This window comes from Sciurus vulgaris (genome assembly GCF_902686455.1).
Source record: "Sciurus vulgaris genome assembly, chromosome: 9".
Classification (NCBI taxonomy): domain Eukaryota; kingdom Metazoa; phylum Chordata; class Mammalia; order Rodentia; family Sciuridae; genus Sciurus; species Sciurus vulgaris.
Window position 1 is genome coordinate 46,430,628 of NC_136469.1, and position 16,003 is coordinate 46,446,630.

General features: G+C 35.5%; 1 protein-coding gene across 16 annotated transcripts in view; it reads left to right on the forward strand.

Moving 5' to 3' along the window:
• CAMK2D (calcium/calmodulin dependent protein kinase II delta) overlaps positions 1-16,003 on the forward strand; it is a 338,382-nt gene that overhangs the window by 198,892 nt on the left and 123,487 nt on the right. The window lies entirely within an intron of this gene.

Consider the following 16,003-nt stretch of genomic DNA (forward strand, 5'->3'; position numbering starts at 1 on the left):
GTATCTTATACATGTTCTTTTTCAAAATGAGAAAATCAATTCTCTCAACTATAGGGAATGATAATCCTGAGTGGATGTTGAATTTTGTAAAGTTCTACTTTCTGCATTAACTGATATTATTGGATGATTTTTAATTTTTTTCCCTATTGATATGATGGATTATATATATTAATATTTTAATGTTCAACCAACCTTTTATACCTGGAATAAATCTGACTCACGCATGGTGTATAATTCTTTTATTGGATTGTTAGAATCAATTTGCTACTGTTATGAAGGATTTTTGCATCTATAAATGTGAGTGATATGGTCTATATTTTTCTTTTCAATATCTTTATCTGGTTGTGGTAATTAGGGTAATGCCAGCTTCATAGAAGATGTTAGAATGTTTCATTTTTCATCTGTTTTCTGGATCAGTTGTAGAATATTAGTATTTTTTTCTTCATGTAATTATTACCTGTTTGATAGAATTCACCAGAGAACACATCTGGACCTAGTGTTTTCTCTTTTAGATTGTTATGAATTATTATTTCAATTTTCTTAATGAATACAGGCCTATTCCAGTTGTCTGCTTTTTCTTTCATAAATCTTGGAACATTATGTCTTTCAATATTCATTTCATAAAGGATATCAAATTTTTTTCTTCTTCATAGTATTCTTTTGTTATCCTTTTGATATCCATGAAATATATAATATATAGTGATATTCTCTCTTTTATTTGTGTTCTTTTTCTTTTCTTTTTCTCAGTTAACCTACTTAGAGGCTTACACATTTTTCTTACCTTTTCAAAAGACTAACTTTTAGTTTTGTTGATTTTTCTCTCTTGAGTTTCTATTGTTAATTTCATTGATTTATCCTTTAATTTTTATTATTTCTCTATTTAGTTAGCCCTTCTTTTTCTGTTTTCCTAAGTGAAATTTTAAACTAATTTTAGATCTTTCATTTCTCCAAACGTAAGCATTAAATACTTAAATTTCCCTTAAAACACTGCTTCTGCTGCATCTGACAAATATTGATGTTATTTTTTTGCTTTTAGTTTAAACTGTTTTTAAATGTTCTTGAGATTTCTTCTTTGGTTTATGAGTTATTTAGAAATTTGTTATTGAATGTCTAAGCATTTCTCATTTCCCGGCTATCTTTTGGGTTATTGATTTTTAGTTTTCATTCAGTTGTGATCTGAGAGCACACTTTGTATGATTTCCATTAGATTTTTTAAATATGTTTTATGGTTCCATATTGGTATATCTTAGTGAATGTTTCATGTGAGCTTCAGAATAATGTGTAATCTTCTATTGTTATTAGTCTATAAATGTCAAGTTACATGCAGTTGATTGATAGTGCTATAGAATTCAACTCTGTCCTTACTGATATTCTGCCTGATAGACCTTTATAGAGAAGTACAAATATCTCCAACACAAAAAGTGGATTAATCTACTTCTCTTTAAGTTCGTCAGGTTTTTTCTTTTCTTTTTTTTTTTTTTTATTTATTTGTATCGTAAACAGATGGGGTACATCTTGTTTCTCTGTACATGAAGTAGAGGCATGCCATTTGTGTAATCATACATTTACATAGGGTAATGTGTTTGATTCATTCTGTTATTTTTTCCTTCCCCTCCACCTCCCCACCCCTCTTTTCCCTCTATACCATCCCTCCTTCCTTCATTCTTGCCTCCCTCCCACCCCCCATTATGTATCATCATCCGCTTATCAGCGAGATCATTCGTCCTTTGGTTTTTTGAGATTGGCTTATCTCACTTATCATGATAGTCTCCAATTTCATCCTTTTGCCTGCAAATGCCATAATTTTATTATTCTTTATGGCTGAGTAATATTCCATTGTATATAAATACCACAGTTTCTTTATCTATTCATCAATTGAGGGGCGTCTAGGTTGGTTCCACAATCTGGCTATTGTGAATTGAGCAGCTATGAACATTGATGTGGCTGCATCTCTGTAGTATGCTGATTTTAAGTCCTTTGAGTATAGGCCAAGGAGTGTGATAGCTGGGTCAAATGATGGTTCCTCACATATTTTAATGCTCTGTTTTTTGTCACATACACATTAAGGGTTGTTTTATCTTCTTGGAATATTAACCTATTCATCATGATGTGCTTGTGCCTCTCTTCATCCCTGATGACTTTTTCCTTAATCTGAAGTCAGCTCTGTCTGAAATCAGTGGAACTAGTCCCATGTTCTTTTAATTAGTGTAAGCATGATATATCTTTTTCCATCTCTGTACTTTTAATTTATATGCATCTAATATTTAAAGCAGATTTCTTGTAGACACCACATACTTGGATTCTTGATTTTTATCCACTCTGAAAGTCAGGTATTTTAAGTGGCATATTTACCCCATTGACTTTTTAAAAATTTTTATTTATTTATTTATTTATTTATTTTTGGTACTGATTGAACCCAGGGCCTCATGCATACTAGGAAGTGCTCTACCACTAAGCTTACGTCCCCAGCTCTTTCTTTAAAATTATTATTTCTCATTTTGAGACAGGGCTTCACTAGCTTGCCCAGGCTGACCTTGAACTTGCAATTTGCCCAAGTAGCTTGTTTTGCAAGTGTGTGCCACCACTCCTACCACCTTTCTCTCTTCCTTCTCTTTTGCTGTTTCACTTCATATGTGTTACACCTTTTCTAGTTGTCCCACATTTATTAGGTCTTCCAATTATTTTTTTCAGTCACTTTTGTTTTTGTTTTTTGCTTTTCAGTTTTGGAAATTCCTATTGTCATATTCTCAGACTCAAAGATTCTTTCCTCAGCTGTGTCCAGTCTAGAAGGTGTCCTATCAAAGGCATTCTTCATTATTACATTACAGCATTTTTAATGTCTAACATTTCTTATTGATCATATCTTGGAATTTTCATTTCTCTGCTTGTATCACTCATCTGTTCTTGCATGGTGTCTACTTTTTTTATTAAAACCTTTGTATATTATCATAGTTCTTTGTGTGTGTGTGTGTGTGTGTGTGTGTGTGTGTGTTTAATTACTGATCTGATAATTCAAACATTCCTGTGTATCTGACCCTGGTTTCGGATACTTGTTCAGACTCTTCAAACTGTTTTTTGCCTTTTAGTATGCTTTGTAAGTATTTTTTGAAGGTGGACTTGATGTACTAGATAAAAGGAACTGTGGTAAATAGTCTTTCTGTAATGTTGAGGTAAGGTGTCGGGAGAGAGGATGCATTCTGTGCTCCTAAGATTAGATCTCAGTGTTTTGCTGAGCTTATGCCTCTAAACGATAACCTTCATCAGTGCTTATCCAGCTAGAGCTGGATACAGTTGAATATTTCCATTCCTCCAGGTTTGTTAGACTCTGATAAAACCTCAGCAGGTTAGATTCTTGTAACTTCTCCTGAGGGTAGACCTTGTTACAGTAAACAGAATGCTTTGCCATATTTCAAAAGAGTTCCTTTTCTTCTGCCTTTGCTGGTAGGAAGAATGGATTCTACCCCTCCCCACAGTGTTAACTGTGAAGACCTGATACAACTCCTGGAGGTGCTATAGTGGGGATATGGTTTGAATGTATTCCCCAAGGATTCATGTGTTGAAACTTAGTCCTGATTGTGAGTTACTTAGAAGGTAGAAATAAGCCAGATGTGGTGGCGTGTAATCCCAGCTACTTGGGAGGCTGAGGCAGGATGATTCTGTTTGAGGCCAGCCTTAGCAACTTGGTGAGAACCTAGCTCAAAATAAAAAGTCAAAAGGATAGGGATGCAGCTCAAAGATAGGACACTTGCTAGCATGTGTGAAGCCCTGGTTTAATGCCCAGTACTGGAAAAAAAGAAAAAAGAAAAAAGGAACCAAGGAAGGAAGGGAAGGGAAGGGAGGAAGCAAGGATGGAAAGAAGGAAGGAAGGGAGGAGAGAGAGAAGGAGGGAGGGGAAAAAGAAGAGTGAAGAAGAATAATAATAAGATAGAAACACTTAATTCAACTACAGTGTTCAGAGGTAGTGCCTTTGGAAGGCATTTAGGAATAGATATGGTCCCATAAGGATGGAGCCTTTATGATTGAATGCAGAGGGCTTTTAAAAAAAAGTTCAGAAGATACATACACACAAGCTACCTGCCTCTTGCCATGTGATATCCTGTGCCATATCAGGATTCTACCAATAAAAGGCTATCACCAGATGAGAGCCTTTGTACCTCCAATACTGAACTAAATAAACCTCTTTACTTTACAAAGTTATCTGGATTGGGTATTTTGTTACAGTAATGAGAATGGACTAGTACATAGATAAAACTCATGGAAGTGTGGGGGACCCCTATGATCGGATTGTTCTGAAGTAGTTACCTCTAAATCTTGTCCAAAATGAGCCTTAGTAATTCATCAAACTGTATATTTTCCTGTCTCTTACTGGTTCTGAGGAAGTATCTGCTCTGTAAATTGGGATACTCTATGTCCTCTGACCTTACTTTCAATTTGAGGAGCAGTGGTTTGCATTGTAACCTTATTTCTTTGGTAAATCTAAGAAGAGTTCTTAATTTTTCAGTTTCTTCACCTTTTGCTTATCATTGTTACAGAGCAATGGTTTCTAAGTTTTTATGTGCTAAATGAAACTGGAAGTGCTTACAATTTTTTTTTAATCTTAAATTTTATAAAATTCAATTAAAAACTTCTAAATTGTTTTGATATTAAAATACAAGCAAGGCATAGCTATTTATTAGCTGTAGATCAGAAATCAAGATGAAGTTTGAACTTCTAAGACATTTTAAAATAATTAGAAGTATAACCTATATTTTTCTTGTATACTATAGGTAGCTAAACTTATAGAATAAGTACTTTGAATGTTTGTCAGAAAACAACTGAAACTAATCACATCTTTAATCATACTTCATTCAAATTTGATGCCGAGTCATTAAAAAGGTCTACTACCTCTTTTGTTCTACCGGATTTTGAAAGTACAATTTTCTCAAAAAGTTAATTAAATGGAAAACCATGGATGCTTATTAAATTATTGCCTTCTTAAGTAAATTCTCTTTGGGTTCTGGGTCAGATGGTTTTCTTTGAAAAAGCCTGGAGTTGCTATCTTGAGTATTCATTGTCATTTTGGAGACAGTGTCTGCAGACTGTTAGTGACATTCTGCTATGTAAGAGAATCTGGAAAAGTTACAATTTAAAAGATGTTGGACTAAGTTTAGCAGTCAGCTTCTTCAGTATGTGATGATATTTTTTTGCCACGTGCTCATCCATTTCATCTCCCGGCTTAGACTTTGTAGGCAGAAAGCCCAACTCCCACTTGATCCCTGCTTACTTTTCACTTCTACTTGAGATGCCAGACTTGGCAGGTTCTGCTGTTGGCTTGCAGTTAATTCCACCCTCAAAACACACACACACACACACACACACACACACACACACACACTTCTTTCCAAGTACTTGGGTACTTTAGACATTCTCTGCAAATAGATCTGCTCTTATAATACATTCATTCAATGAATAGTGATCAAGTGCTAACTGTATGTGAAGCACTTTGCTAAATACTGGACATAAAACCATGAATAAGGTATTGTTTCTGACTACAAGAGCTTAGAGCCTAACTGGGACAAGAAACAAGCCTCAAGGTGCATGAGCTGATGGGAAGAAAATAATATCTGATTGACACTGGCAGGGAACAGACAGGAGGCTTGACATTTGTTTGAAAGATAAAGTAGAATTCACTTAGTTAAAAATTTCAACTTCTGTGTGCAGTGCTAAGAGGAATAGCATGAGAGAAACCCAGAGAAGGCTGGAAAATTCTGGAAATGTATAGTTCATTATGGATAAACCAGTAAATCTGAGGTTAGAAGAAGAGCACCATGAGGCTCTGAGACGAAAAACATCAGCTGCAGCCAATTCCCAAACACTGCCCAGATTTACCATTCCTTTCACTAAATTTGATCCTAATTTTTAAAAAAGAGAGTTGAGGGAAGTCATGTAATATGTGTTTAGAAAAATCATTCCTGGAACAAATTGGCATGCTAACGCCAATTGGCATGCTAGTTTTTGGAATTAAGTGGTATGGAGGGAATAAGGAAAAGTGGAAACTTTCGAGTAAAGTTGTAGAAGTTACAGATATGATGATTAATTGGACCTAAATTCTTTTGTGGAAGACCGCTGTCTATGTAGAACATTCCATTTCTAAAACAGCTGTTAAAATCTGATTAGAGAAAAAAAATTTTTATCTCTCATAATGCTTTGACTAATTGGTTGCTTTATAATTGGGTCGAGTTAAAACAATGACTTTTTAATAGATATTTAGAAGACTCAGAAATAAGTACTAGTTCTGTCTTTTGAGAATTCTGTACATGTGAATAAAATACGAAAAACCTCAAAAATAGGAAAGTTAATGGCAAAAAGGCCAAGTAAAGTACATGATTTTTGACAAGCAGATTTTGAGAAAAGATCTCTACTAAATAAAGTGAGAATGTTTACAGCACTAAAACACATTAGGAACTCGGTAAATATCTGTTGAATGGTAACTTGAATTATTTGATATTTTAAATAACAGAAAAATTAGCAGTTAAGAATATTTCAACTGAAATTATATATTCTTTTTTGATGTATGTGTATATTTTACAGAACACATTCATTTGTGAATATATGCCAGTTCTAAGAAGTAATATGGGCAAAGATCTAATTGAGTAGTTATTCTGTCCTGGTGTTCTAGATAATATGTAAAGAATAACAGGTTTAATGTATTTGATTTGAAAGGATAGAACTAAAATATTTAAAACAAGAAAAATGGTTACCATTGGTTTAGTGATAATGGTTATAAACATTTGGTAATAACCTAATGTTAATATGAGTTGTTATCTAAACATTGTCTCTCTTTCATTATCTTGGCATATCTATTTATCTATCTTTCAGTCCACTTGCCTGTCTAAATTAGCCAATCTCTATACCTATCCAGCAAACCATTTGTGTGTGTATGTGACCATTGTTAGTCTGTTATGTGTTGGTGATACAAATTTAAGTATTTAGATGGATATGAATACTTGTTTTAAACAAGATGTTTCTTTTGTGTTGAAGTATAATTGAAAGATAAATATTAATTTGATTTTTCATAAATGCTTTTGACTTTTATAAGTTTTTAATTCCAAATCTATAACCTTAGTTAGAATTTTTATTGAACCCTCAAGAAAAAAAAAAACTTTCATCATAGATTTTGATGAAAATTATGATATATGATCTTATTCATTTTTATTCTTTGTTATTTTAGTGCAGTGATGTGTTCAAGAAAAGTTTTATGTAACATAGATTAACAGTCTTAAATCATGATTTCTATTGATATTCAGTATAATTTCTCGTATATCTTGTTAAATGGGAAGGTGGGAACCAGATCTTAACAAATAACATTTTGTTCTTTTTTTAAAACAAGAGCTCAATCATTCCCCTGAAGAACATCCTGTTTTCATCTATGCCTGATAAGTTTCCCTAGTGGCCTGATGCTGCCCTTAACAGGAAATTCAACCAAAGTGCTACCAAGTTAACCTATTTGCCTAAAAAGCAGGTTTTGTCTTATTTAAGTAGTCTTTGTTTTCCCAGTGTCTTGCTCCATTTCTGGAACAAGAAAAATGCTCAATAAATACTTGTCAGGCCAAACTGAATTTTCAAGCTTCTATTTCATTTATTCATTCCCTTGTTCATTCAACAAATGCATTTAGTGTTTTTTATGTATTTGGCATAGTGCCCATCCTGGAGCCCACAATGGATAAGATTATGTGCCTCTCTTTAAGGCATCTGAAGTCTTTAGGTATTCATTTAACATCATTAACATGCATAGAATCAAAGCACTTAGTAATAATTTGCTGTATCATCAAGGTGATTTCCTTCTGTCTTTCTTTGTGTTCTTTACCAGTAGTACATCCTCATCAACCAGGCATCTAAACATTTGATGAAAGGTTTTGGTCTTTGAGCATCATTTATTTCTGTTTATACTTGATTCTTAAGAATCTCATCCAGTATCATGGGTTTAAATTCCACTTCAAACTAATGGCACTGAATTTTATAACTGCTGCTCTGACCTCTACCCAAACTCCAGGCCTGTATATCCTTTGATCTACTTACCATCTCCACTTGGAAATCTAATTAACATCTCAAATTTAAGACATCTAAACTATCTCTCCATTTCCCTTCGATCAAACTCTCCATCTTTCCAGTTGCTTAGCCAACAAAACCTTAGAGTAATTATGAACTCATTTCTTTTTCTTACATACCATTTCTAATTCATCAGCAACTCTTGTTAGCTTCGAACATGTTTAGAGTTTGAAAACTCATCACCATCTCTGCAGTATCACCTTGCCTGGATCACTGTAAAAGTGTCTCAACTAGTCTCTTTGTTTCGTCCTTGCCTTCCTGCAGTCTGTTTTCAAAACAGTGAGGTCCTATCAAAATCCAAGAGTCTGCCACCCTGTTCAGAACACTGCATTTCCACATTGCTTACTCCTATCCTCCTGACTCTCTCAGCTCCCGCCACATGGCCTTCCCCATGCCCCACTACTCTTCCATTTCCCTTGACCCTGAGTGCTCCTCTCCTAGGGACCTGTGTGACTAACCCTCCCTCCTTCCCTGCCAAGCAGAGCTCACAGGTCACTTCTCAAGGAGACCTTTCCTGCCTACAAGCTCTGCTTTCTTCTCCAACTCTTCCCAGTTCCCTTCCTTGACTTTTCTCCTTCCTCAGTACTTCTCACTGTCTAACTTACCATTAATTACTGACCTCATATCACCCACTACAGTGTAAACTCCATGAATGGAAGAACTTTTTTTTCTTCTGTTCACTTTTTTATCCCTAGTGCCTGGAACATTGCCTGTGCCTAGTAGGCCTTCAATAAGTACATTTTCATAAGAGCATATGAGACTGCTTCTGGAAAGCATACAAATTGTTTTGCAAATGATTTTAAGTGAATATTTCAGGTCTTCTTTCATCTACTTGCTATTTTGGGTGTATAGTGGTACCACACAGCACCAGCTGATGCCTAAGTAGTAGCTAATTAGCATGCTTAGAATGAAAGAAATTGATTTTTAGCCAAAACTAAAACTGGAGATTCATTTTAACCAAACATCTACTTTTGAGCAAAATGTGACATCACATACATATTTTAAGAAAGGGAAGTATTTATATACTATATTATCAAAATAGATGTAATGTTCTCAAACAAATGGTAATTATGGTATACTTAAGTTCAAATACTGATTATACTTGATTATTATGATAATTAATTTATGTATCAAAGTATATACCGTCTACCTTGGCTTTTTGTAGGTAAATTATAGTTACTTATTTTTAGGCAGCAAGCCTACAAGTACTAGATTCAGTTACCCTGGGAGCCTGACATTCATGACTGCAATAATTTAGGCAATTGAAGTCATTCTTGTCGTTCTCTTTCTCAAACCCATAAAGTGCCTAAAATGAAACACGAAGGGTACACATGGCCTAACGTATTTCTTCCTTGGTTTCATTCTTCACTGGAGTCTTTGCAAAGAAAGACTTTTTTATTTGCTTCTTCTAAAATCTCTTATTTTGGAATTTGAAAACTATTCAACCCTTTCCAGAAATGTTGACCCAATTGTGGCATTTTCATGGACAGTAAGAAATATTTTCTACTTGTACTGACTTGAACAAAGAAGCCCACTGATCTGAGTGAACAACCTCATTAGTATTTGGTTTCTTGGCCTAGGGTTAGTGATGATATGGACTTTTTCTGAGGACATGCCTAGCAGATAGTCATAAAACCCAAAACATTTGGGAACTACAAATAGAAGGGTTATGATGAATAGCAGGAATAGCACCTTAAAACAGGCAATGTGAATGCACGACAGAGGGGTCCTGTTTAACGAAGAGTGACCAGGAAGCAAAGACAGAGATAGGAAAGCACTCGGATCCCAATATCCTTTTGAAGGGATGCCCCCAATGAGCTAATTTCTTTCTACTCAGCCCCACCTGCTGAAGGTTTTAGTACCTCTCAATAGTACCACAGACTGATGACCATGCCCTTTAACATGTGGCCCTTGCAGGACATTAAAAATCCAAAATATAATTACCTAAAGTTTAGAATGACTTTATAATTGATAGTTATTAATATTCTGGAGAAGGAAGAATACCTTCTGTATGTGCTTGAAGTTTTCTTTCTGTAACTTTGTGCTTTAATATTCAGTCTTCCCTTAGTTCTGAGTGATTTGTTTTTATCTTCTCCTCCTTCAGTCTAAATGTAAACAAGGACTTTCTGAAGTCTGTCATTTTTAAACTCTTCTCCCCTCCATGGGCCTTTTAACTATGTGTGCTGAAATGGAGCTAACGAAACAGAGTTGTATCCTTTCATGACTGTAACTAGCAAGTGTTCATAGAAAGAGGCTTTTCTGTAAGCTTCTGATGTTACAGGCCCTCAGTCAATAGCGTTGTCATTTTTCAAATGAGAGGCACCTTAGATGTATAAGAGTCTTATTTAAAGTAAATCCAAGTAGCCATAAGTAGAAGGTGTTAGATAAAGAGGAACTGAGCTCAGCCTCACCTCCTAGGTTGTTCTGTTGAGAAAATAAATGGAAACAATATTTAGAGCTAAAATCACATGATTGACTTGAGAAGCATTTTAGTGAAAAGTGTTGGATAGTAACATATGAAAATATGTGCATTCAGGACCGGGGATGTAGATCAGTGGTACAGCACTCATCTAGAATGTGCAAGGCTTTGGGTTCTATCCATGACACTGAAAAAGAGAAGTGCATTCTTTTAGAACTTATTATATTGCAAGAGAGAGAAATCCAAAATTACTCTAGCCAAAAAGTTAACATATTACCTTGAATATATCAGTTGATATATTCATGGGTAGACGTGGTTTCAATTGTGGCTCAAAGGAAGTCCAAGTTCACTTGACCCCATGTCCTCTTTCCTGGCCTATTGACAGGCAGGTTCTCCCAATATGGCAACCCCAGCAGTTCCAGACTTACGGCTTTCTTAGAGCAGTAAATCTCATTGCAGAGAGAAACTCATTTTCCAGTAAATTCGGACAATTGTATTAAAATTGAATTATATTGTTGATCTTTGAACTAATTAGTCTGACCAAGAGATTTATATGCAGCCTGTGAAGCTGGTAAATGCAGTAGTCAAGCCAGTTCAGGCCACATGAGTCAAGAGAGGAGAGAGGTAGCTTCTATAGGAAGACAGGGTGCAGCTATTCCAGGAGAAGTAAATGTGAGGCAGAGAAAGCAACACAGGTGCATTATAGGCAGAAAAGAAGAGTCTGCAGGAATCAAGCCAAAAACAAAGTTGCCTTTGAAGGAAAAGAAGTGTGGTCCAAAAAGGAACTCTGTGCAAGACTTGATGCATGCTAATTAACTTGCCTGAAGCACAGATACCTGCAATGTAATATTTGAAACAATATTTAAAAGTTACCTTTATAAAACAGGAGCTAACTTTTTAAAACTGCCTTTATTTTTCGAGCACAAAGGTTCATATGCTCGTGTATATTGCAAATTTAAACAAGTTAGTTATTATCGGAGAAATTCTAGTGACTCATTCTGTGTTTTTTTACTTAATGAATTTAGCTCTCATTATATGGCTTTCTGATTTAACAGTTTTAAAAGAATAAAGGTGAATAAAGTAGAATAAAGTTTTATGGAATCAGATAACATCTCTAAATTTTCCATGTATGTTATACATATTTTGTCTCATACAAAGATTATCTCTGTGTATGTATATGCATGCATACAGACATAAATGCATATGCAAGTATGCAAGTATGTTTTTTGCATGTTTCCACATGCACATTCATGAAACCAGGGATAGACAACTAGTGAGATTTAGAAAAATTAATTTAGGGGTTCAACTTCAAATCTGAAATCTCTCATGTATGATTATTTCAGAACGTAAGCTTTGTTTTGTTTTGTTCCTGGGTATTGAACGGAGGGATGTTTTAGCACTCAGCTACATTTTTCAGTTCTTTTTCAATTTTTTTATTTTGAAACAAAATCTTCCTCACTTGCTGAGGGTCTCACTGAATTGCTAACCTTGAACTTAGACTCCTCCTGCCTTAGCCTCCCAAGTTGCTGAGATTATAGGCATGTGCCACTACACCCAGCTTTTTTGTTCATTTTTAATCTATCAGTGTCTAAATTTGAAATTCAAACAGTGCCTGGTCTTATTTTTTTCTATAGATAATTCAATGCACAAATAGGTAAATTTTTAACCTGTTTTTTTTTTTTTTCCTCTTCTCAAATGGGAAACTTATAAAGATAATTAAGGAATTGAAGACATGTTTAACTAACAGTTACTAAAAATAAGCTGTGAAGTCCCTAGTTACATTTGGTCCAAAGTGAGATGATGAGAAAGGACAGCAAGCTGGTGTGGAACCTGGATTAACAGCAGGAGAGTGAGTGACAGCCCTCTGGTTCCCAGCTTCATTAGGGATCTTTAAATAGAGAGTGAGCCCATCACTGCTTTTAATGGATCATTAGGCAAAAATGGATAAAGAACTAGAGGAGTTTATTTTATTTTTAAAGATAAAAGATAGGCAACATGAATACTTTTTATTTTTGTTACTCATTATCTGTTCTGTTCTTTTTTTGAAAATAACCACAATTTAGCTGTGGGTTCAACAATTTCCCACTCATGTGTAGCCTGGTGAGTGCTCCAGAAGTTGTCTTGTTCTCTTTTATCTAAGGAGCAGGCCCAAGACCTGAGTTAGGTGCTCCCCTATTCTGAGATTTGGAACCAGAGCCAAGTAACTAAAAAACTGAAAATGGTAGGAGTGTACTTCCAGGGGTGGAGTTGCCTGGGAGAGACCCACCAGTGCCTCTTACCTGGAACCAGGCATCTGTTCTGACTGGTGACTGCGTTGCTGCTTTGTCAGTCTCCCTTTGATTTTTTGAACTGCCTTGTATTCTGCTAGTAAACTCCTTTCCTGCTTACATAAGCCAAAGTTGATCTCTGCGGCCTACAAAACAAACAAACAAAACTTATTGAAACAGAAGGAAAAGCAAGAAGTAGAAGAGGTAAAAATAGAAAGGAAAAGTGAAGAATAAAAGATGCAAATCAGGAATAGTAAAGAGGAGGAAAAGGAAGACTACTCAGGCCTCAGACTGTCTGGTCTCAAGGAACTATCTTTCTTCTTTTCTTGATGCTTTCACCTCCAACTTCACTCATATTCATTTCAACCAGATAGTTGTGTAAGGTACAGAATTGCAGCCTGAAAACCCACTTGCTTAGAGTTGTCCTCCTTCTCTGCCACTTATTTGCAGTCTGACTTTGATCAATTTACCTAACTTCTCAGGGCCTCAAATGTCCTTGGTCATTAATCAGAAATAGCAATACCATATAACTTCTAGAATTGTTAGAAGAATTAAATGATTTGATCATTGAAAAACTTGCAGAACAAGTATTTGACAGAAGGTAAACCCTTAATTTTAAGTCTGAGCTCTATAGAAAAAGAAAATAAGTTTCTATTGTTATCCACCTAATTCATGCTTTATCATTTCAGTGAATAAATATTGAACACCTTTTATGTGATTTTCCTATTGCAGGTGCTATAGTTGAATGTGAAGATGAATAAAGCATTGTTTCTATTGTCAAGCTGTGTGTAGTGGGATTTTGGTAGTGGAAACAATTACAAATAATTCAAGACAAAAAGATGCCATGGGAGATGTGCACAATGAGCTTGAGGAGTTTGGAGAAAAGAAAATCTTTTCCGACTAGAGGATAATAAATTTCATTACCTAATTTTGGTCTTCCGGTATGTGTAAATTTTCACACGCAAGTGGAGAAAATGAAAATTTTACTCAGAGGTTAGGGTAAACAGCGGTAAAAGTTGAGGTCTATCTTATCTGGATGATAATGCATAACCGGTTTAGCTGAAGAGGTTTTCCTTCTTCATTAAGAATCAGGAGGAGGCTTGCCATCTGAGAACATGCCTCTCCTGAGTTTTCTATTCCCATGATCAAGAGCGAAGAGTAAAACCCAGCAACATCTCCTACTCCTGCCCTCCACATCCTGCAACTTCTACAGCCTTCTTGCTTTGAATCCTTGTGAACTCACTTCATTATATCTTTCTTTAGCCCTGCTTATAGCAGTCACCCAATAACCCTCACACTCCCAAGCCACTCATCTCCCACATTCTGCTCTCCGTAGGATTTCCTACAGCCTTGCTCTAATGCTAACAGTGTGAGTTTCCAGAAGGTTCATTCCACTGAACTGTGAAAGACTACAGCAACTCCACCCACATTCTGCAGATAAGAAACACCTTTCTATTGATAATGGAGAGATTGCTGGAAGTAGTTGAGATGCCCAGGAATAATCTTATATCATGTTGCATTTTATGATGTAAATACAAGAATCAGATTTCTCCACATCCCAGTCAATTAATGCTTTATGTAGGACTAGTTCAGGTTTTTCAGGTCTGTAAAGACATGTGTAGCTTGTGCCATCAGAACAATGGTACCTCTGATTCAGGCATTTCAATCTATCTACCATGCACATTGAACCACTACTAACTATACCCTCCCTCAGTGGGAATAAAATACATTCCCAGATGAATGTAAAGGTACCTGAGGGAATTTGAATTCCATAACACACTGAAAAAAAAATTAAGTAGTTGGGCATGTTAAAAATGTTACATTTTAAAAGTACATTTTACTTATACCTTTGTATTATATAGGTTTAACTGCTGCAAGAAAAACCAGAAATTTCATTTTTTTTCCCTAAAAGGTACCATTGCAAACCATGTGTGTTTTAAATAGCAATTATCAGTTGGATTTTCTTGCTAGTTCTGTTACTAGAGACTTGTTGGTTTGGGGCAAAGTTATCTGGAGGAGCACTGCTGTCTTACTTTTTAGAGGACTTGAGTTTCACATTGTATGATTTTACCCAATTTTACGGGATATGTCCAACCAGTCATAAGTGAGAATAGTGCATTTCTATAATGCATTTAAATAGGAACTCAAACCTGCTATCCCAGAAACAATTATTTCTGTTTTTAATTTGTTCTTAATGGATTCTGTTATCATAGAAAGTGATATTAGTAGATACATTAGTATTTTTGTATGTTAACTTCAGTATAACCATATGAAATACATCAAAACCTGATAAATGAGGCTGCTTAATACTTAATCAACTTGCATTGCTTTTGAGTCCCATGAAGCCTGAGCGTTAAACAATGCATGTTGGAATTCATGGCTCTGGGAAATTCTTGTTTAAAACCAGTGGTACATCTCAACGAACTGGGTGGAGACTCAGGGTGACACTCAAGATAAAATTTAGCATGGCAGCAATTTAAAATTAGAAGCCCTCAATGAAAGATGAGACCTGTTTTAGGCCACTTGGTGAGCCCCACCTTTTAAAGGCAAGCTGAAGAGCTGAGCAGTCACAGGGGGACAAACTGTCTCTGCCCCAATAGGGAATGCCTGTCTTCCTATTCGGTGTGTGACAGTGTTAAATAAAGCTATGACCTTTGATTATCTCGCAAGCATTTTCACCCCTCTGCTGGCAGAGTGCCATGGGATAGTGTATATTTATCAGCAAGCTGTGGTCTAAATTCAGACATTGTCTAAAGCTTACGGCAATAAGCGTCTACTGTATATACTGTACAGAGACTCTTCACCTGACCTCTAGAATCGAGGGACCTCTTATACAGTATTTTTGATGAAGTCCTTGCTTAAATTATTCCCTTCCATTCTAATTTAAATAACAGCCTGAAGTAGGGTATGAGGAGAAATAGCCTCTTATTTTTTGTAGCTATCACTTAGGTCCCAGTATGTATGTATGTCTATCTGTCTGTCTCTCTCTCGCTGGCACTTTTTAAAATTTATTTTCACTTTTTCATCAAAAAGTCTTTTTAATTCTATTTTTTTGTAATACATTATACTTATACATAATAGTGGAATTCATTGTTACATATTTATACATGCACAAAGTATAACGATATAATTTGGTCAAATGTGTTCCCTTTCATCCTCCTCCTTCCTCTCCTTGGTCTGCTTCCTCTTCAAAAGATTTTTAAAAATGAGACTTGTTCAGTAATAGTGT